We start from the raw sequence: 23,058 nt of genomic DNA, 5'->3' as shown, positions 1-23,058 counted from the left end.
AAGTGGTCATAATACGGGTCAAATTAAATAAACATTTACCACTTTTTTCTTTTTTTTATTTTGCTGAGCATACACCTCAAAACACCCGGGCATCGCCGGACACCCATGCTAGTATATATATATATATATATATATATATATATATATATATATATATTCCGGTACCTTTTGGGTAAGAGTAGGCTATATCTAGCTATGGATTAATGAGTATACAACATTACTGTATACAAGTGAAAGTGAATATACAGCATTAATATATAAACGAGCAATAACTGCATACCCGCACACGGGAAAATGAATTTGGCGACCAATAAAAACATAAGACAATTTCGCGCACGCGCAAATAACGAATGCGCTTGCGCGCGCGAAAACAAACCTTGTCACCATGGAAAACAATAATGAATGCATTCCATAAAAAAAAAACATTGAGATCATTACCGTTAAGTTATTGGGAAAATCCTTTATATGAGAAGGGTGTAATCTGCTGGATAAATTGACAAAAACAAAAACGAAAAGTGTGCATGGTGACCTTAGTTTTTGTTCCTGTGTTAGGGAAACTGTCTTAAAAATATCAGAAAGCAATATATAACTGATGAATTAATCTGTAAACAGTGAGACCTTTTCAAAGAAAATCTGCAATAAAATGAAAATTCCCCAACACACGTTTTAAAATGTCTCTGCATTTTTACAATGTTTTGAAATTACGACCCGCCCCACCACCTTCTCTCTTTCCACCCACATTCCCGCGATTATACTTGAAAAAATCCAACGATTTCATGGCTCGCTTCGTTACCAAGAAGTTGGCTCACATTTTACGTTAAATTTTATATAAAGCAGTTTTCCCTCCCGATAAAATGTACACATTTAATTATTTTTTTAAAAATGCAATTCTTTTATATTTGTAAGGCTGCTGAAACTTATTAGCGCACAAAAGTAGGGTTTGATTTTTTTTTTATTTAGGCGGTAAACCACGCTGGGTTAGGTCATGAGAAAAACTTCTTTTTTTTTAATATATGAATTGATCAAGTAGTTATTTTTTGTTTTTTTTTATTTACATGAAAACACATTTGCTTTGATTTTTCATTTTAAACAATTGAAATTTTCCATGAAAAATACACATAGAATAATCGCAAATAAATAATTTTAAACACGAAAACATGTTTTTTTTTTATTTTAAGTCAATCTCTAGTTTAAATCACGCGCAATTTGAGTAAAGAACATATTTTTTTTAATGCATAGGCCACCTGAACAATTGGCAGCACCATTACAAGTTTTTTTTTTTCATTTTCGTCTATTTTTCAATTATTTCAGCGAATGTTTCTACATTAAGCAGCATGATCATAAAAAAAAATCGATAGTAAACGATGTAAAATGGGCGTTCAGTTTACGTACAAAGTAATAGTAAATTGAACCCAGATTTTCAGAACCGATTTATAGCCCTGATTTGACGTTGGCTTTTTAAGACCATCCCCCGCTAACATTATTATTTTGTTTTCTTGCTTTTTTTGTTTTTTTTTGTTTGTTTTTTGCAACTTTTCACTTTGAGAAAGTTCGCCCCCGCCCCGCGTCAATGCTTTTATTTATTTATTTACGACTGTTTAAAAGGTGGGTTCTAGTAAACGACCCGCACTACTTTTAAGTTGTATTTTCCGATGATATCTTGTTTTAGGAAAAATTTTCGTGGAAGTACAGAAAAGTTACAAAACACTATAGCCTCCCTAAATTAATTAATAGGTTTCTAGATAATGACGTTGTTATTCTAACACGGGTCGTTAAATGAATAGTACTTTTTTCACTTTTCGTTACGTGTTGTTAATGGATAAATCCCGCTTATATCGTTCGTGTGTACCAAGTGTTTGCGTGAAACCAGAAACCCGAAACAAGAAGTGTGTTCCAATCACGCACAAATATATATTGGACAAATAATATATTTTTTTAATCACGTAAATTGATTGTTTTTTTTTATTTAATTATTTTCATCAATTATCTTAGGTGTATCTAATGTTAATTAATAAAGCTCGCCCATATCGTCTGTCTGTATCAAATATTTCGGCGAAATCGGGGATCTTATATCGGACGCTTAAACCTGAACCGGAAAGAGGGTTTGAATAGCGAAGCAAGCTAGCAAGCAAGACGATTTGAGGTTTATTAGTATTATATATATATATATATATATATATATATATATATATATATATATATATATATATATATATATAACTACCTAGAGTTGATGAAACGCGGAATATTCAGTGTAGCTTAATCGCAATATACATTTTATAACTTACTATATATATGTGTATGCATATATATATATATTATATATATATATATATATATATATATATATATATATATGCGTAAATTCAACTATTCATAATTCTACATTTTTTTTTTATTCACAGCGATTGGTAAAGCTATGAGATTGAATGTGTGTTTTAGCTCTATTTAATATATACATTAGATTCCAAATCGCTTAAATTTCCAGTCAGATAATTTGTTATGTATGGTTTCGTATTCAGCAACCAGCGTATTCAACAAAGTTTCCACTCACCTCTAATTTATCCTTTCCTTGTCCACATTTATTATTGTGTAGTAAAATATGAGTCATGGATGAGGTTAATTTTTTTGGTTTATATTTTTGCTTATATTATTATTTATATGAATTAATTATTTTATTATTTTCATTTAATTTTACGTACAATTTTCTTAGTGTTGTTATTGTTATATTTTTGTAATCGTTAGATAACATTTTTTGTAGGAATGCGTTGCTATTTACATTCTGCAGTTGAATAAACGTCGTGGCATTTGATAATTTTGAATAGCTCATTTCTCATTCAGATATAATCCACATCAGATGTGTAAATTCCTAAACGCATCAGCTTTTCACATTTCCCACATAATAATTTGTTAGCGCACCTCACTTTAAGCCCCCGCTTTAGTGAGCCATTTGTGCTGTTTTTTATTTGGCGCGTTTTTTTTTAAATTGTTGAAGCTTCTTCTGTTGTTGTAAAATATTGTTGTAATATTAACGAAAGTCAACTCTACGTAATATTTATTTGTATTTGGGTTAGCTTTGGGCCTGTGAAATGATGGTTTTGGTTAGATTTTCTTTTTGTTGGTAATGAATTAGGCGAGTTCGACACTTACTACGCCTCTCTTAATTGATTTACATTGTGTTTATAGTGTAATCTCTCTATTTATCAAAGATACTATAGAACAATATTGGAATATTTTATGGAATATTACGATAAAGTGACATATAATGCAAAAGTTTGACAAATCATAGAAAATAATAAAACGGATAGAATTTTGCGTTGCTAATGATCATTTATTTATTTATAAATTAATACCTCGGTATATTTTTTCTTTATTACATTTTTTATTACATTTTCACCTTAAACAAGGCATATTGACACTTTGGTGTAGGAGGCTACTATCAGCGGCATAAGCTACTTGGGTGCTATATAGGTAGTTGGGCAGCAAGATGTCGGTTCACGTTACACTTGAACTTCTATGCCAGTACCGTTAGGGAAGTAGGGACCCGGAATGGTATTCCAATGTCTGGCGGTTATGCGGGAAAGAACTACTGCAGTAGAAATCTCTCTTACATCTAGGGATCGCTACTTTGTAGGGATGGGACTTAGCTGCTTATCAGGCTTGTCAGGTGTATTTATGTCGTAGGGCACAAGTGCTTGCAGTTTGTCAGAACATTCACCATTAAAATACTTGTAGAACAGGCAGAGGGATGCAACATTTAGTTGGTGGAGCAGAGGCTGAAGCTTAGATGACAGTTTAGGACCTCTCAGGTTGGAGACTCTCTTTTTAAAATTGTGTAGGAGCAAGAGACTAGTAGGAAATGTAACAGCGCAAATATGACAACAATATCCCATACATAACGAAAGGGGCCGTAAAGTATACTTTCGGGCATTAGTAGTTTTCTAGCACAGTAGACAGAGCCTACCTTCCTCGCAGCGGTCCTAGAAATGATCTCAGTATAATTGTTCCAACTACTCTTTCCTTTGAACGTTAGGCCGAGGAGTTTTAAACGAAGTAGTTTCAGAAAATGAATTTTTGGCCTTTGCTATTGGTGGTAGAATAGAGTTCTTGTAATGATTGAAGGAAACAAGTTTAGTCTTGCCAGCATTGAATGTGACCATCCATTGTGCCCTCATTCCACCACAGATTGGAGGTCATCCGTGGGTTTGCCATTTCCCTAGATATGTATTCATTTGTTTTCCTGTCGGGCTTGTTATAGAGCGTGGTGTGAGATACCCATCTCAAAGCAATTTGGTTGGGGATGCTATTTATCAATATTAGAAATAATAAAGCTCCAAGTACAGACCCCTGAGGCCGTCCTCCATTTATATCATATTATTTAGCTGTACAACCGTCGATGACAACCTTGATGTTTTTCTCATCTAAGAAAGATTTAATTCGTCGAGTGATATCGTAATCACATATTTAGCCCTATTTACATAAATGGACAATAGGTTCATAAAATTTCATATAGCTATATATAAAATATTATCTCCATTACTTAGTCGTCCCTTTCTTTCTATCTCTGTTTCTCTCTCTCTCTGTCTCTCTCACTCTCTGTCTCTTTCTCTCTCTATATATATATACTACATAATCTACCCGCACAAACACACACACGCGTATATATATATATATATATATATATATATATATATATATATATATATATATATATATATATATATATATAAAGTTAGAAAAGCATTCCATGTGAGGCATGAAAATTGTTTAAATAAATGTTTTTACTATAGGCTTTAAAAGTAAAGGTAAAACACTCAATTTGAAATTTATTTATCTTCAATGTGCACTTTTATATATTTTAAAAATTTAAGTATAAAAATTTAATTTAAATGGAATAAAAAATACTTTGGATTTAATTTATGTAATGTACATTCTGTTGCACTTTTAAAACATCATTGAAAATTTGATATCTATATCATTAATTGCTAGATGAAACATAATGTTTTTAAATTCCAACAAAATGTGCATTACATAAAATAAAGCCAAGATTATTTTTTGATTCATATATATATATATATATATATATATATATATATATATATATATATATATATATACATATATATACATTTTTAGTGATATATATATACATATATATATATACATTTTAGTGATATATATATATATATACATATATATATATATATATATATGTATACATTTTTGGAGGGAAAAATAATATGTTTCTGTTTTCTATAAGTAAGCCTAATGAGTTGTCTAGAAAAAACATCGTTTTATAAGGGATAGTTTAAGGAGAATTCATCACAATATCACAATATTGATACATTTCGATACTTTATGATTATATTAAAACATTTCAATAATTTTCGCTTTGTAATAATTTATACACAAACAAATGTATTAGTCCCGACTTTTTTTTTTTTTAATTCTGATGTAAACTATTAAAATAAAGAATATTTATTACCAACCTGTTGAAGTGTTTTATTTTCCCAGGAGCCGGAAATTACCGGACACCTTCAAATTTATGTACTTCAATATGAATACATATTTGCGTATACATAATTCTTACGTGACAGATTACAGATATGTAGCAAACTTTCACTAAGTAGGTATTTACTCGCTAAAGATGTATCGCATTAAAGTAGTAATTATTTTCTGTTCTCTTAGTGACGCATTGTAAAAACTTGGAGTAGATTTTTTTTAGCCAGGATTTAACCACATATGCATACATAAATATCGCCAGTATTCGGTAAGTGTTTATATAATTGGTTATCAACATGCGACCATCGAATATATTATATGTGATTATAGTACAAATGTACTGTTAAGGGCGGTTGTTGATATTTGTATTTTCTTACTTCTACCAATATTTTCCTTAATATAAAGAGTAAATAATTCTCCTTAAGTAACGCCCATTTAAGCCCGTAAATCTTTATAGATGTAATTATTAAGCAATACACATATTTGTCTTTAAGATGTCTCGTTTATCATGTGTTCTTATTTACGTATAAGCATTACCCTATCTTTATGTTGAAGTAGAAACAATTAAATTCCGCATTATATTTGACAAACTGAGTGTATCTATATGTTAAATAAGCTTTAGCTATTCATGATATAGTGTAGTAGAGTCAAGTCGTTGCTGTTGGGTAATATTATAAATTGGGAAATTTATTGCTTCAGTGTAGCTCTCGAGTGTGTATGTTGTAAGAAATTTAATTCCTACACACTCAATTCCCTCCCTGCAGTAGCAAATGAATTCCACAAACAAAAGCCACACGTTTAAACTCAAAATTTATTCACAAATACCAGCAATGAAAGTTATTTCGTTCTAGTACATTCCTTTTGCAAAACGGTGTCCCGATGTGTTACCATACGCATGGAGCCTATTGTTGGAATTTTAGGTCGCTGTTCATTTGTTCAATGAAGATTATGGAGGGCACGGCGGGAATAATACCGCCTATAATCTGGCGTAATGTGGGCCCATTGGGACTCAAGAAGAAATAAGATAAGATCCAATAATTGGATAATAACATGGCGAACAGTAATAGAATATCCTCTTTGATTTGACTAGGTTCAGCAAAATAAGCTGTCTCTGCTTGCAGAGATGTGTCCTTTGTTCACCGACTATTTGGTGTCCACGATGGATTGTCTTGGACCCCTAGTGAGGGAACCGCTGGATTGAGTCTATACCGTTCCGTGTTCTTTCTTAGATGAAAAATAAAAGCATGAATACACAAAAGGCGCCAAGTCAAATCAGCTGACACATTAAAATATAACCAATCACAGACCGGCTACTATAGCTGTATGGCCGGCATAAAGAAAGATGGCGGTTGTATGTGGAATTTCTCACAATGATATATATCTAGCTGTTCTTTCTAAATAGGTGTGCAGTTGGCTGATATGATACTGTCGTTAAAATGCACCAATGAATCGAAAACACGTATTAGAGTTTGCGGAATTTTGTACGTTTCTAAATAACCTATTGTAGCGTTTAGTACTTGTAACACATCCGTTCTGGTTGAGAACTTGTTGGAATAGTTAAGATATACGGATTTCTTTTTAATTTTTGCGTCCATTTTCTACAGATGTAGTTCGTCATAGCCGTAGCGTACTTTTTATTGACTCAGAACGGGAACGTTCATCTGTAAGTTAGTAAAAAATTGTAGGCAGCCCTGCCTTGACCGATCGTGAGGTACGCTTAAATATGATATTTTAATATGTGCAGATTACGTATCTATTGTTATAGAGACAGTTCTCGACCGATTATTAGAGCAAACCCAATATATATTGTAGTGCGACAAATACTATATTTTTCCCCGTGGAAATATGTCCTTTTAAAAAATATTTCAATAAGATTTCACATTTAATTAATGCCAATCTTTAATTTATAAATCTCAGTTTTAATACAGAGCATATAATATATATATATATATATATATATATATATATATATATATATATATATACACAAATATATGTATATTAATCAAAGAAAAATAACACTTAGAAAAAAACAAAGCATCCCGAATTCTTTTTAAAATAGCCTTTCTAAATGCGTATTTTTTCCGATATAAAAACTAAATTTGATAACGTTATAAAAATAACTAGCTGACAACAAATAACATAATATATCTAACTATATAATTTATTTTGTAAAAATTAGTAGTTACATGTTCTTAAAAAGCGAAAGATTATAACTCTAAACAGACAGTGATTTTTTTCGCTTGAACATATTTCGTTACTTTTTATAGAGAATTAAAAAAAAACACACAAAATAATTCGAAGTTTGCTACAGGATGAAAATGTTCGGAACATTACCTTTACAGTAGTAATCGTATTCCACAAATTTCTTCAACTCATGTATATTTTTAGAACTTCCCCCTACAGAGGCTTTTTCCGTATGTCTGGTTCCCAATTGTGCAAAATGATATATATATATATATATATATATATATATATATATGTATATATATATATATATATATATATATATATATATATATATACTAGCAAAAGTACCCGTCGTTGACTGGGTGTAAAACAGTCTACAGAAAATCGACTCTGATTTATGAAAGTATGATAGGTTATGAAAAGGAAGGATTGTAAACAGATGGCTTCAAATTTGGGGGTTTCAAAACCAAAGCAAAATATGATGAAAGTAAAAATAAAATTGATAAACCCCATAATTTATTATACCATACCTGTTAACACTGAAATACTTATCACAATGTTCTATGGATCTATATTAAAAAAAAACTTGTTAAACTTTGTGACATATTTCCATTCTATGGAGGTCAGGTGCGAACGAACACCCCATGATTTTAATATACTATATTTCTTCAAACTGAAACATAATTAGCTAAATATACTTACGCAGATAGATATGAAAAGTCTTTGTTAAAGTCTGTGCTTATTCTATGGAGGTCAGACGCGAATGCAGACGCCGCAATTTTATTATACCATCCCTAATTAAGTTAAAACATACTTAACAAAGAATTATTTTGTACATCTATATCAAAAACACTTGTAAACTTTTTTTTTTAACTTTTAATTTTTTTATTTCCATACTTTGTGGACCAGGCGCGAACGCAGACCCTACAAATTTAATTAACCAACGATCTGCCAGATCCAACAGACCCATTCCTGTGTCTCGATACATCTTCTACCATTATATGTAATCATTTTTTTTTGGAATGGCAACCATATAGAAGCCTATTCGGTACCATACACACACACATAAACACACACACACATTCAGCTTTTTTATTATATATATATATATATGTATATATATATATGTATATATGTGCGTGTATGTATGTATGTGTATACATGTATATATATATATGTGTGTGTGCGTGTGTGGGTGCGTATGTGTATTTTTATCTGTTCTGTTGTTAGTAAAGAGAGACTCGCCCGATTGCAGACAAGATGCAAGGAAATCAAGCAAGGTCTACAGTGTTTTATAAATATATAGATTTATTTTGTCGGGTTTTAAGTGTTCTGTTTTAATTTTGATGCGCAGGATAATGCATAATATTGTGAAGTATACGAATTAATAGTATTGTTACAGAAATGTTTTTAGGCAAGCTGGGAATAAATTAATACTCATGGAAAAAAGGCATAATAAAACATGGAATAATCAGAGTGAAATAACATTTTTATCGAATAATAACATAGGTAAAGCACATGGATACACCCAGATTACACATTCTAATTATATTTATATGTGCGTGTATAATCAAATCTCAGCGTATATACGTTGGTCGTAGATATAATCACTTATATCTGGTGTTTATGTAAGCCGACAGAAGGATATTATCTTGATAATGAAAAGATATATATTTTTTAAAACATAAATTAAGGAGAACATAATGAAAACAAGCGACAATACTTAGTTCAATTTATTTAATAATTCGATTGCCGTTCATCGATGCTGATAAGGATTTTCACTAAGCTCTATTTCCATTACACCCGCTTCACGCCATCTATTTCGTATATAAGTATGAATACAACTAAAATACATGTAAGAGATTTATATCGATGGTCATAGAAATACAATAATTTATTTTTCTTCTTATTATACTATAAAATAATTTAATAATATCAAGCATAATTAACAGTAAATATGTTCGCAATAACTTAATTAGATTCTGTAAATCAATGCATTTTATGACTTTTCACTCCTGGTAAAAATGCACCCTTATCTATGATGTACAATAGATGTTCACGTTATATTTGGGTTAAAATATATGTAACCTTCAGCAGAGGACGGCAGTAATCTTTGTTAGCGCTAATCAGCTCTATTACGAAAATTAATTAATAATATCTATATTGTCAAGGCGTACACATATATTTTGAACCTATTGAATTGTCTCTCCATGAAAAAAGTGTGCGGTACGATTTCCCACAGAACGTGCATATTTTATCGGGAGGGGGGTAAGTATTGCTTCAGCCAAAATGTTAGCTTCATGATGGTAGAAAAAAGATTAAGCCTTGCATCAGAAACAATGCCAACCTTTCCTCTACAAAATAAAGAACAAGGCTTTCGTTTGACTGGGAGAAAATGATCATATTTGTTCAGCTGCTGGCTTTATATTTTACTACTATTAACAGAACACTTTTTTAGTATCCCTCAAGATGTTTTTTGTTTTATGAGTTGTGGTTTCAAAACCGGCCTTCTCTCTATCCCCCCTCTCTCTCTCAATTTATCTATCTTTCCCCCCACACGCATTCAAATACACACACGCACATACACCATTTCTCTTTTCGATTTTTTTTTTTCATTTTGCAAAGGGTGTGGCGGGATAATGATTTAAGACACACACGCACATAATAAATATTAAAATTATTACATAATTACCTTCTATTTTAAACAGATCAGAAAGAATTAAGAAATCGGACGTCAGGAGTAACCTGGTCAAGATGGGTGGCGCCTTATGCTGTTTTACACAGAATGGCAAACGCGAATTGGATATGCTTAGCACAACCCACCACATTGCATCCCACTCTCCAGTGACCGACGACAGTCAATGTATCAGCTCTACATCTCAGAAGTGTGATGGTATTTGCCATAATAATGAATGTTTGATAGAAAAAAAGACTGAAGGCGTTAATTTCCACGACAACATCGATACTGGACATTGCATGGCATACGGCGCTATAAAGGAAACTGTAGTGGAATTTATTAAAAACGCATAAATTAATGAGTCGTTGTTTTCCTTTACTCCTGTTTAACGGTTACACTGATTTGTTAACTAGTTTCAGACTTTTAACATAGACGAATAATATTAACGGAAATACATGGGACACATGGGTCGTTTGTTTTTACATTATTTGTTAGCGACCGTCCGCGTCAAGAGACGACACTGTATTGTAGAGATAAATACCATGGGGAGATATGGGCGGATAGTTGTTATCCGTGCAGCAGTCTCCTCTCTCCGTGAAGTCAGAAGATCCAAGGGAAATACAGAGTCGATGCTGCTTAACTGTAACTGCGACGCTGGAGTTGTCTTCGGATTTTCTGTTATGCGTTTGCTTCCTTAGATTTTTATCGGGTAATCCTGCAAGAAAGAGGACGTTTTCAATCAGAGGTGTTTTATCCTAAATGAGTTATCATTAAAAAGTGAAGAGCGCCTCATGAGAGAAGTGACTGATCTTAAGGCGCGAGTTCGCCGTATTTGGTTCTACTCTCAGTATAAACAGTTTCGCTGAGCATATTAGCCAAATCACAGGAGAAGGCCAGGTTTTCAAAAACTATTGGAGATGAACAACGTAAAATGGGATAAGCAGTTATCTACACTACTAGACTCGATGTGACAACATTTGAAACGGCTTACAATATTAGATTATGGCTAATTACCTTATAACAGAGCCTGCACACGATTGCTTCAAATAGGTTTATGATTGGGAAACCAATTATCCCTAGGAGCCGAACTAATATCACAGAATATTTTGAAGTATTTCCCTCGATGCACATGCGAACAAAACAAAAGTATGCACTTTTATTACTAGTTTTAAAGTTTTATTTTTATTATTAGTTTTACTGTTTTTATTTTTATTATAAGTTTTAATGTTTTATTTTAATTATTAACTTTACTGTTTTAATTTTTATAATAAGTTTTACTGTTTTTATATTTATTATTAGTTTTACTGATTTTATATTTATTATTAGTTTTACTGTTTTATATTTATTATTAGTTGTACTGTTTTTATATTTATTATTAGATTACTGTTTTTCTATTTATTATTAGTTTTACTGTTTTTATATTTATTATTAGTTTTACTGTTTTTATATTTATTATTAGGTTTACTGCTTTTATATTCATTATTATTTTATATTTTATATTTATTATTAGTTTTACCGTTTTAATATTTATAATTAGTCTTACAGTTTTTATATTAATAATTAGTTTTACTGTTTTATATTTATTATTAGTTTTACAGTTTTATTACTGTGTTCATATTAATTATAAGTATTACTGTTTTATATTTATTATTATTTTTACTGTTTGTATATTTATTATTAGTTTGACTGCTTTTATATTTATTATCAGCTTTACTGTTTGTATATTTATATCAGTTTTAAAATTTTTATATTTATGATTAGGTTTACTGTTTTATATTTATTTGTAGTTTTACTGTTTTTATATTTATTATTAGATTTACTGTTATTATATTTTTATAACTGTTACTGTTTTATATCTATTATGTGTTTTACTGTTTTATATTTATAATTAGTTTTACTGTTATTATATTCATTATTAGTTTTACCGTTTGTATATTTGATATTAGTTTCACTTTTTTATATTTATTATTTGTTATACTGTTTGATACTTATATTTAGTGTTACTGTTTTATATTCATTATTAGTTTTACTGTTTTTATTTTATTATTAGTTTTAAAATTTTTATATTTAGTATTAGCTTTACTGTTTTTGTATTTATTATTAGTTTTACTGTTTTTTATGTTTATTATTAGTTTTACTGTTATTATATTTTTATACCTTTTACTGTTTTATATATATTATTTGTTTTACTGTTTTATATTTACAATTAGTTTTACTGCTATTATATTTATTATTAGTGTTACTGTTTGTACATTTGATATTAGTTTTACTTTTTTATATTTATTATTAGTTTACGGTTTTATAGTTATTATTATATTTATTGTTTTTTATATTTATTATTAGTTTTGCTGTTTTTATTTTTATTATAAGTTTTATTGATTTTATATTTATTATTAATTTTACTGTTTTTATATTTATTATTAGTTTTAGGGTTTTTATATTTATTATTAGTTTCACTGTTTTTATTTTTATTATTAGTTTACTATTTTAAAATGTATTATGATTTTACTGTTTTTATATTTATTTTTATTTTTACCGTGATTATATTTTTTATTAGTCTTACTGTTTTTATATTTTTATAAGTTTTACTGTTTTTGTTTTTATTATTAGGTTTACTGCTTTTAAATTCATTATTAGTTTTACTATTTTTATATGTATTATTAGATTTACAATTTTTATATTTATTAAAAGTTTTACAGTTTTTATATTTATTATTAGTTTTACTGTTTTTATATTTGTTATAAGTTCAACTTTTTTATATTTATTATTATTTTTACTGCTTTTATCTTTATTTTTAGTTTTACTGCTTTGATAGTTATTATTAGCTTTACTGTTTGTATATTTAATATTAGTTCTACTATTTTTATATTTATTATTAGTTTTACTGGTGTTATATTTATTATAAGTTTTAACGCTTTAATATTAATTATTAGTTTTACTGTTTGTATATTTATTATTAGTTTTACAGTTTTTATATTGATTTTTAGTTTTACTGTTTTAATATTTATTATTAGTTTTACTGTTTGTATAGTTATTATTAGTTTTACGTCTTTTATATTTATTATTAGTGCTGTGGTTGCAAGGTTGAACAATAATTAGTAAGGAAATACAATGAAGACGCAAACAACAATATAACGCAATAATAAGTGTATTAAAGAAAAGGTATATTTACAATATGTACAAATGACGGTGTCGAGTCAGAGAGTCTTGGTGGGAGGACATGTACGCTCTTCGGCGTCACTTCTGGTGGCATTTGAGTAAGGCACACCAAGGCCAACCTAGGCTTGCCATTTATAGTGTTATGTTATTCGCATATGCAAATAAGTGGTTGCCACCACAACCCCCCTCCCAAGATTTGAAGTCACACAGATTTCAATATCTTTTTCTTTTTCTTTACGTATATGGTTGGGGCTGCCCACTCGCTGTGTTCTATTTTTGATAGAATTCCCGTCCGTTCCAATCTATTTAATTCTTTATCAGTCTTTTCCAACCCAGCGAACGGAACATTTTGTCTTTTTCCTAAAAATTGGGCTGGTGTTTTCTTATAGTTCAAACGAGGCCTTCAATTTATTGCAGCGACCTAAGTTAGTCGTGAATGTCTCAGGAAATAATTCTTTTAAATCGTCTTTTATATTTACTGTTGTTGGAGAAGAACATTCTATTTTTTTACAGAATGTATTGATTGGCTTATCCCATAGTCCGAATTTCTCAATTAAATCTATTCCAAACAGATTTTCACTATTTTTTAGTACGAATATTTTTAATTTCTTCGAAATCCCTTTTAATTTTATCGGGAGGACAACTTCTCCTTCAAATTTTATACCACCACCAGTTACCGTCCGGGCTGCTTTACTAGTTTTCATCATGGCCGGTTTTCCCAACTTTTTCCACGTATTCAGGTTTATTATAGAAACATCGGAGCCGGAGTCGAGTTGTAACTTTATTGATGTTTTAAATATTTCCACTTTTACGTATTTTCGCCGATCTTTGTCTAATTTTGTATTTGATTTAGTTTGCTGTACTCTCTTTCTGGTGTAATCTTTATATCTGCAGCAATCGCTTTTGTGTCCCACCTTCTTACAAATGTAGCATTTTTTCTTCTTATAAGGACAATATCTAGGAAGAGGCTTGTTATATTGTGTACTATATTTATGTTTATTATCTTTGGAATATCCCGCTCCATTGCTTTTCTTTGTAAAGTTCTTTGTTGGTGCGTATGGTTTTCTAACTTGTCTTACATATGCCACTCCGGATTCTTCTATATTTTTTTAATCCTTTTTTAGTGTAATGACCCTTTCACAGTCCTCTGCTAGTTTCTGGAGGGTTAAATCTTGCTCAGATTCCAGCTTAGACAACACTCGTCTGTGTTTTTCTGCATTTTTCTGTGGAAACTAACCTTTGAGCGAAGATTAGACATTTAAAATCTTTTACCGTTAGTTCCGCAAGCTTAAAATTATCGCAGTTTTTATTGACAACTGATGCGTATGTCAAATAATCTTGGTTGTCCATCTTTCTTAGATTAATGAAAAAGAGATATATTTGGATTAAATAATTCTTTTAGTAATTTTACAGCTTCCATGAACTCTAATGCCGCAGTTTTTTTTAGGTAATATGTAATCTACGAATTTGCTGTGTTCTGATGTACCCAATTTTCTGAGTAAGAGGCTCACTTTCTGACTATTTGGCCAATTTTTACAGTCCAGTTGAAAAAAATCCTCGTATCTTCTGTATTATTCTTCAAAATTCTTCTCTTCCTTAGGCATATAATGAAATGTGTCCATGCTATTAAAAATAGTTGTATGGGAGAAATTAACACTATCGACATTTTCTCGATTACTCTTTAGTAGTTCCAGTGTTTTAGCAAAACGTTCCTCTTGTCTTTCTTCCTGTTGCAATTGCAGTTTTTTCTGCTTTAATTGCGCCATTTTCTGCTTTTCTTCTTGTTCCTGCTGCGATTTCAATAATCTGTCCTCTCTCTTTTCCTCGCGGTCAGCCTGTGCCTGTATTTGTGTTTGCAAAAGCTCGTTTTGTGGCGCTTTAGCTTGTAAAAATTGCATGAATATTTTAGATAAGTCTTCCATGTTTTTTTTTGTTTTTTTTAGTGTGTAGTTAAATAAAAAATATTGTACCATGTACCATATACACCGGTTTGGGTTACAACAAAAAAGCAAATTGCTGTAAGCTCCTGTTTTCAATAATAATATCGCTGCTTGCAATAATATAATCTTTTTGCGAGTCACGCTGCAAAAAAAATAAAACAGGTTTATCTGTAATCACGAAATGGAATTGACTTTCCGTTTTTAGGCACTTAATAAGTAACTCTTTCCACAAAATAAAAGTTGTTTTTTTTTGTTTTTTTTTAATCGAGTCACAATTGAATAAATGTATGCAGTACATTTAGTTCTTTGAGTTTTTTTTCTCTAGTATTTTAGTAATTAAAATACCTCTTAAATTGAGATTACTTTTTTCCCGTGACGTTTTACTGTATTCAGTGACAACTTCAAGAAAAAAAATCCTTTCCTTGAATTTTAGTTTTAGCTGTGGTATTTCCTTTTAGTACCGACGTCAACCAAAACATTAATTAAACAGTCCTTTAGTTGTTGTTTTGTTTACGGAGAACAGTAATTAGAATCCACTGGTAAACTTTTGTCGTAGGTTACTTCCTTGCTTTTCGTAATACGGGCCTGACCTGTCGTTTTTGCGACAGAACAAAGTTCTCTTTTCGTTTGCAAGTTGGTCCTTTAGTAAGATTTGTCGTGTAGCGACAAACAAAAATTCACTTTTACATTCGTTTGCAAGTCGGATTCCCAGAAAACGGCGTAAATTGTCGCTATTGCCACGTTAGAGTTTTGTTTTTCACTTGAGTTGAAACTTCTCATTAGCGTAAAATCCGTTTGCTCGTCAACGCTTTGCATTCCTTAAAAAAATGGTCAACCTTTGCGTTGTACTTTTTTTTTAATAGTTCTTCGTCAAACTGTTATATTTGACGTTTCATATCTCGTCGCCAACTGTTGTGGTTGCAAGGTTAAACAATAATTAGTAAGGAAATACAATGAAGACGCAAACAACAAGATAACGCAATAATAAGTGTATTAAAGAAAAGGTATATTTACAATATGTAAAATGACGGTGTCGAGTCAGAGAGTCTTCGTGGGAGGACATGTACGCTCTTCGGCGTCACTTCTGGTGGCATTTGAGTAAAACACACCAAGGCCAACTTAGGCTTGCCATTTATAGTGTTATGTTATTCGCATATGCAAATAAGTGTTTGCAACCACAACAATTAGTTTTACATTTTTTTTAGATTTATTATTAGTTTACTGTTTTTATATTTATCATAATTTTTACTGTTTTTGTATTTATTATTATTTTTACTGTTTTTATATTTATTATTACATTTACTATTAGTATATTTAAGATTTGTTTTACTGTCATTATATTTACTATTAGTTTTACTGCGTTTATATTTATTAAAAGTGTTACTGTTTTTGTAATTATTATTAGTTTTACTGATTTTATATTTAATATTAGAATTACTATTTTGTATTTATTATTAGTTATAACATTTGTATATTTATTATTAGTTTACTGCTTTTATATTCATTATTAATTTATTGTTTTTTATCATTAGTTTCAATGTTTCTTTTATTTTACATTAGTTTTACTGGTTTTGTACTGTTTATTAGTTTTACTGTTTTTATATGTATTATTAGTTTGACTGTTTTTATATTTATTATTAGTTTTACTGTTTTTATATTTATTATTTGTTTTACTACTTGTATATTTATTATTAATTTTACTATTTCATATTTATTATTGCTTTTCCTGTTTGTATATTTCTTTTTAGTTTTACTGTTTTTATATTTATTATTATTTTTACTGCTTTTTATGTATTATTAGTTTTACTGTTTTTATATTTATTTTTAGTGTTACTGTTTTTATATTTATTATTAGTTTTACTGTTTTTATATTTATTAATTGTTTTACTGTTCTATATTTATTATTAGTTTTACTGTATGTATATATATTATTATTTTTACTGTTTTTATATTTATTATTACTTTTACTGCTTTTCTTTTTATTATTTGATTTACTATTTTATATTTATAATTTTACTGTGTTTATATTGATCATTAGTTTTAATGTTTTTATATTTATTATTAGTTTTACTGCTTTTATATTTATTAATAGATTTACTGTTCTTATATATATTAATAGTTTTACAATTTATATTTATTATTAGTTTTGCTGTCTTTATAATTATTATTAGTTTTACGGGTGTTATATGTATTATAAGTTTTACTGTTTTATACTTATTATTAGTTTACTGTTTTTATATTTATTATTAATTTTACTGATTTTATATTTATTATTAGTTTTACTATTGTATATTATCATTATTTTTACTGTTGTCATATTTATTATTAGTTTTACTCTTTTACTGTTATTATATTTATTCCTTGTTTTAATTCTTTATAGTTTTATTATTTTATATTTGTTATTAGTTTTCCTGTCTGTATATTTACTATTAGTTTAACTACCATTATATGTAATATTTGTTTTACTGTTTTATATTTATTATTAGTTTTACTGGTTTATGTTTATTAGTAGTATTACTGTTTTTATATTTATTATTAGTTTTACCGTCTATATATTTGTTATTATTTTTACTGTATTTATAATTAATATTAGTTTTACTGTTTGTATATTGATTATTAGTTTTACGGTTTTTATATTTATTCTTAGTTTTACTGTTGTTATATTTATTATTAATTTTACTGTTCTGATTTTTAGTTTTAATGTGTTTATATAATATTATTCGTGTTACTGTTTTATATTTATAATTAGTTTTACTGATCGTAGATATATTATTAATTTTACTGTCTAAATTTTTATTATTAGTGTACTGTTTTAAATTTTTTAATTATTTTGACTGTTTTAAGATTTATTATTAGTTTTACTATTTTATATTTATTATAATTTTAACTGTTTTTATATTTAATATTAGTTTTACTGTTTTTATATTTATTATTAGTTTTACTGCTTTTATATTTATTATTAGTTTTACTGTTTTTATATGAATTATTAGTTTTACTGTTTGTATATTTATTATCAGATTTACTGTTTTTATATTTATTATTAGTTTTACTTTTTTATATTTATTATTAGTTATACTGTTTTTGTATATATTATTACTTTTACTGTGTTTATATTTATTATTAATTTTACTGCATTTATATTTATTATTAGATGTACTGTTTTACATTTTTTATTATTTTTACTGTGTTTATATTATCATTAGTTTTTAGGTTTTTATATTTATTTATAGTTGTACTGCTTTTATATTTACTATTAGTGTTCTTGTTGTTATATTTATTATTAGTTTAGTATTTATATTTATTATTAGTTTTACTGTTTTTATAATTATTATTAGTGTCACTGTTTTTATATTCATTATAAGTGTTGCTGTTTATACTTTTTATTTGTTTTACTGTTTTTATATTTATTATTAGTTTTACTGTGTTTGTATTTAATATTTGTTTTAATATTTTATATTTATCATTATTTTTACTGTTTTTATATTTATTATTAGTTTTACTGTTTATATTCATAATTAGTTTTACTGTTATTATATTTAATATTTGTTTTACTTTTCTATATGTATTATCAGTTTTACTGTTTTTATATTTATTATTGGTTTTACTGTTTTTATATTAATTATTAGTTTGTCTGTTTTATATATATGATTAGTTTTACTGTTTTTATATTTATTACTAGTTTTACTGTTTTATATATATTATCTGTTTCTGTTTTTATATATAATTAGTTTTACTGTTTTTATATGTATTATTATTTTTACTGTTTTTATATTTAATATATTATTTACTGTGTCGTAATTATTTTCAGTTTTGATGTTATTATATTCATTATTTTTTAAGTGTGTTTATTTGTAATTTTAGTGTTCCTGTTTGTATATTGATGTTTAGTTTACTGTTTGAATATTTGTTATTAGTTTTTCTGTGTTTCGATGTATTTTTAATTTTACTGTTTGCACATTTAATGTAATTGTCTTACTCTTTGTATATTTATTATTATTTTTCCTTTTTTATATTTGTTTTTATTATTACTGTTTGTATATTTTATTTTGTTACTGCTTTTATATTTATTATTAGTTTTACGATTTTATATGTATTATCACTTTGCTGTTTTATATTTATAATTAGTTTTACTGTTCTTATATTTATGATATGTTTTACTTTTTTATATTTAGTATCAGTTTTACTGTTTATATGTTTATTATTGGTTTTACAGTTTTTTAATTTATATAAGTTTGTCTGTTTTATATATATGATTATTTTTACTGTTTTTATATTTGTTACTAGTTTTACTGTTTTTTATTTATTATTTTTTATGTTTCTATATATAATTTGTTTTACGGTTTTTATTTTTAATATTTTCTTTGTTAATATTTCTTATCAGTTTTTCTGTTATTATATTCATTATTATTTTAAGTGTTTTCTATGTATTATTAGTAGAATATGTATTATTAGTTTTACTATTTTTATATTTATTATTTTTCCTTTTGTATATTTATTATTAGTTGTACTGTGTGTATATTAATTATTTTGTTACTGCTTTCATATTTATTATTAGTTTAACGATTTATATGTGTTATTACTTTACTGTTGGTATATTTACAAGTAGTTCAACTGTTTTAAATTCATTATTAGGGTATCTGTATTTATAGTTTTTATATATTTTACTGTTTTTATATTTGTTACAAATTTTACTGATTTTATATTTATTATTCGTTTTACTTATTGTTAGGTTTACTGTTTGTTTCTTATTACTAGTTTTACTATTTTATGTTTAATATTAGTTTGACTTGTTTATATTTATTATTAGTTTTACTGTGTTTATATTTACTATTAGGTTTACCGTTGTATATTAATTATTAGTTTTACTGTTTTTATATTTATTGTATGTTATCTGTTTATGCATATAGTATTAGATTTACTGTTTTTATATTTATTATTAGTTTTACTGTTGTTATATTTATTATTATTGATACTGTTTTTATATTTATTATTTGTTTTCCTGTTTTTTATGTATTATTTGTTCTATTGTGACTAGATTTATTATTAGTTTGACTGGTTGTATATTTATTTTTATCGGTTCCTGTTTATATTTATTATTATTTTTACGGTTTGTATATTTATTATTATGTTTACTGTTTTCATATGTATTATTGGTTTTACTGTTTGCATATTTATTATTGGTCCCACTGTTTTTATAATTATTATCAGTTAAATTTTTTGTATATGTAATATTAGTTTTACTTTTTTTTTATATTAAATATTAGTTCTCCTGCTCTTATATTTGTTATTAGTTTTACTGGTTGTATATTTATAATTAGTGTTACTGTTTTATATGTATTATTAGTTTTACTGTTTTTATATTTATTATTAGTTTTACTGTTTTAATATTTATTATTTGTTATACTGTTTTATATTTATTATTAGTTTTACTGTTTTTATATTTATTATTAGTTTTATTGCTTCTATATATATTATTAGATTTACTATTTAATATTTATTATTATTTTACGGTGTGTATATTGATTATTAGTTTTAATGTTTTTTCTATTTATTATTAGCTTTACTGCATTTATATTTATTATTATTTTTACTGTGTTTTTTGTATTTTTAGTTTTACTGTGTGTATATTCATTATAAGTTCTATTGTGTTATACTTATTATTTGTTTTACTGTTTTTATATTTATTATTAGTTTTACTGTTTTTATATTTATTATTAGTTTTACTATTTTATATTCATCATTATTTTTACTGTTTTTATATGTATTATTAGTTTTACTGTTTTGATATTGATTATTAATTGTACTGTTATTATATGTATTATTTGTTTTACTTTTTTATATTTATTATTTGTTTTACTATTTTGTATTTATTATTAGATTTACTCTTTGAATATTTTTGTTAGTATAGTGTTTTTATATTTATTATTATTTTTACTGTTTGTATATTTATTATTAGTTTTACTTTTTATATATTTATTATAATTTTTACTATTTGTATATTTATTATTAGTTTTACTGTTTTCATGTTTATTATTCGTTTTACTGTTTTAAAATTATTACTTTTACGGTTATATCTTTCTTATTAGTTTTTCTGTTTTTATATTTATTACTAATTTTATTATTTTTATTACTTGGTTTACGATTTTATATTTATTATCAGTGTTATTGTTTATATATTTTAATTGGGTTTACTGATTTTATATTCACAATTAGTTTGTCTGTTTTATATATATTATTCGTTTTACTGTTTTTTACTAGTTTTACTGTGTGTATATTCATTATTTGTTTTCTGTTTGTATATATATAATTAGTTTTACTATTCCTATACGTATTATTAGTGTTATTGTTTTATATTTATTATTTTCTTTACTGTTTGCCTATTTTTTATCAGTTTTTCTGTCATTATATTTAATGTTATTTTAAGTGTATTTATTTATTATTAGTTTTCCCGTTTGTATATTTTTTTAGGTTTACTAATTGAATGTTTGTTATTAGTGTAACTGCTTGTATATTTATTATTAGTTTTACTGTTTGCATATTTATTATTAGTTTTACTGTTTGTATATTTATTATTTTTTTCCTATGTAATCTTTATTATTAGTTTTACTGTTTGTATGTTTATGATTTTTTACTTCTTTTATATTTATTATTAGTTTTACTATTGTATAGTTATGATGACTTAACTGTTGTTATATTTAATAGTAGTTTTACTGTTGTTATATTTATTATAATTTTACTGTTTTTATATTTATTATTTGTTTTACTGTTTTATATTTGTTATTAGTTTTAGTTATTTTATATTTATTATTTGTGTTACTATATTAGTTTATTATATATTAGTGTTACCATTTTATAATTATTATTATTTTTACTGTGTTTACAATCACTATTATTTTTACCGTTTGTATATTAGTTTTTAGTTTTAGTGTTTATATATTTATAACAATCTTTACTGTTTTTATATCTATTGTTAGTTATGTTTTTATACATATAGTATTAGATTTACTGTGTTTATATTTAATCTTAGTTTTACTGTTATTATATTTATTATTATTTTTACTGTTTTTATTTTTATTATTAATTTTCCAGTTTTTTAATTTATTATTAGTTTTATTGTTGGTATATTTATTATTAGTTTTACTGTTTGTATATTTGTTTTTATTGGTTCCTTTTTATATTTATTATTATTTGTACTGTTTGTATATTAATATGATGTTTACTGTTTTTCTATGTATTATTGTTATTACTGCTCGCATATTTATTATTGGTTTCACAGTTTTTATTTTTATTAGTAGTTTTACTGTTTGAATCTTATTATTAGTGTTACTGTTTGTATATTAATTATTAGTTTTACTGTTTTTTATTTATTCTTTGTTTTACTGTTGTATATTTATTTTTAGTCTTACTGTTTGTATATAAATAAATAGTTTTTCGTTTTTAAATTTTTTATTAGTTTTACTTTTTTATATTTATTATTAATTTTACTGTTTGTATATTTCTCATTACCTTTACTGTTTTTATATTTATTAATATTTTTACTGTTTTAACATTTATTATTATGTTTGCTTTTGTATATAATCTTATATGTTT

The 23,058-nt window shown here is 26.4% G+C and overlaps 2 long non-coding RNA genes across 2 annotated transcripts in view; one reads left to right on the top strand and one right to left on the bottom strand.

Moving 5' to 3' along the window:
* Positions 1-11,209, top strand: part of LOC145276818 (uncharacterized) — a 32,371-nt gene extending 21,162 nt beyond the window's left edge. The window contains exon 4 of the long non-coding RNA XR_013868021.1: positions 10,401-11,209. This is a non-coding gene — a long non-coding RNA (uncharacterized LOC145276818). The remainder of the gene's footprint in view (positions 1-10,400) is intronic.
* LOC145276817 (uncharacterized) overlaps positions 1-23,058 on the bottom strand; it is a 513,337-nt gene that overhangs the window by 255,692 nt on the left and 234,587 nt on the right. The gene's annotated exons all lie outside the window — the stretch shown is intronic.

Source organism: Euprymna scolopes, chromosome 5, assembly GCF_053919585.1.
Source record: "Euprymna scolopes isolate OS-2025 chromosome 5, ASM5391958v1, whole genome shotgun sequence".
In the NCBI taxonomy this organism is placed as follows: Eukaryota; Metazoa; Mollusca; class Cephalopoda; order Sepiida; family Sepiolidae; genus Euprymna; species Euprymna scolopes.
Note: the sequence above shows the minus strand (reverse complement) of the source record. Positions and strands in the feature narration are given on the sequence as shown.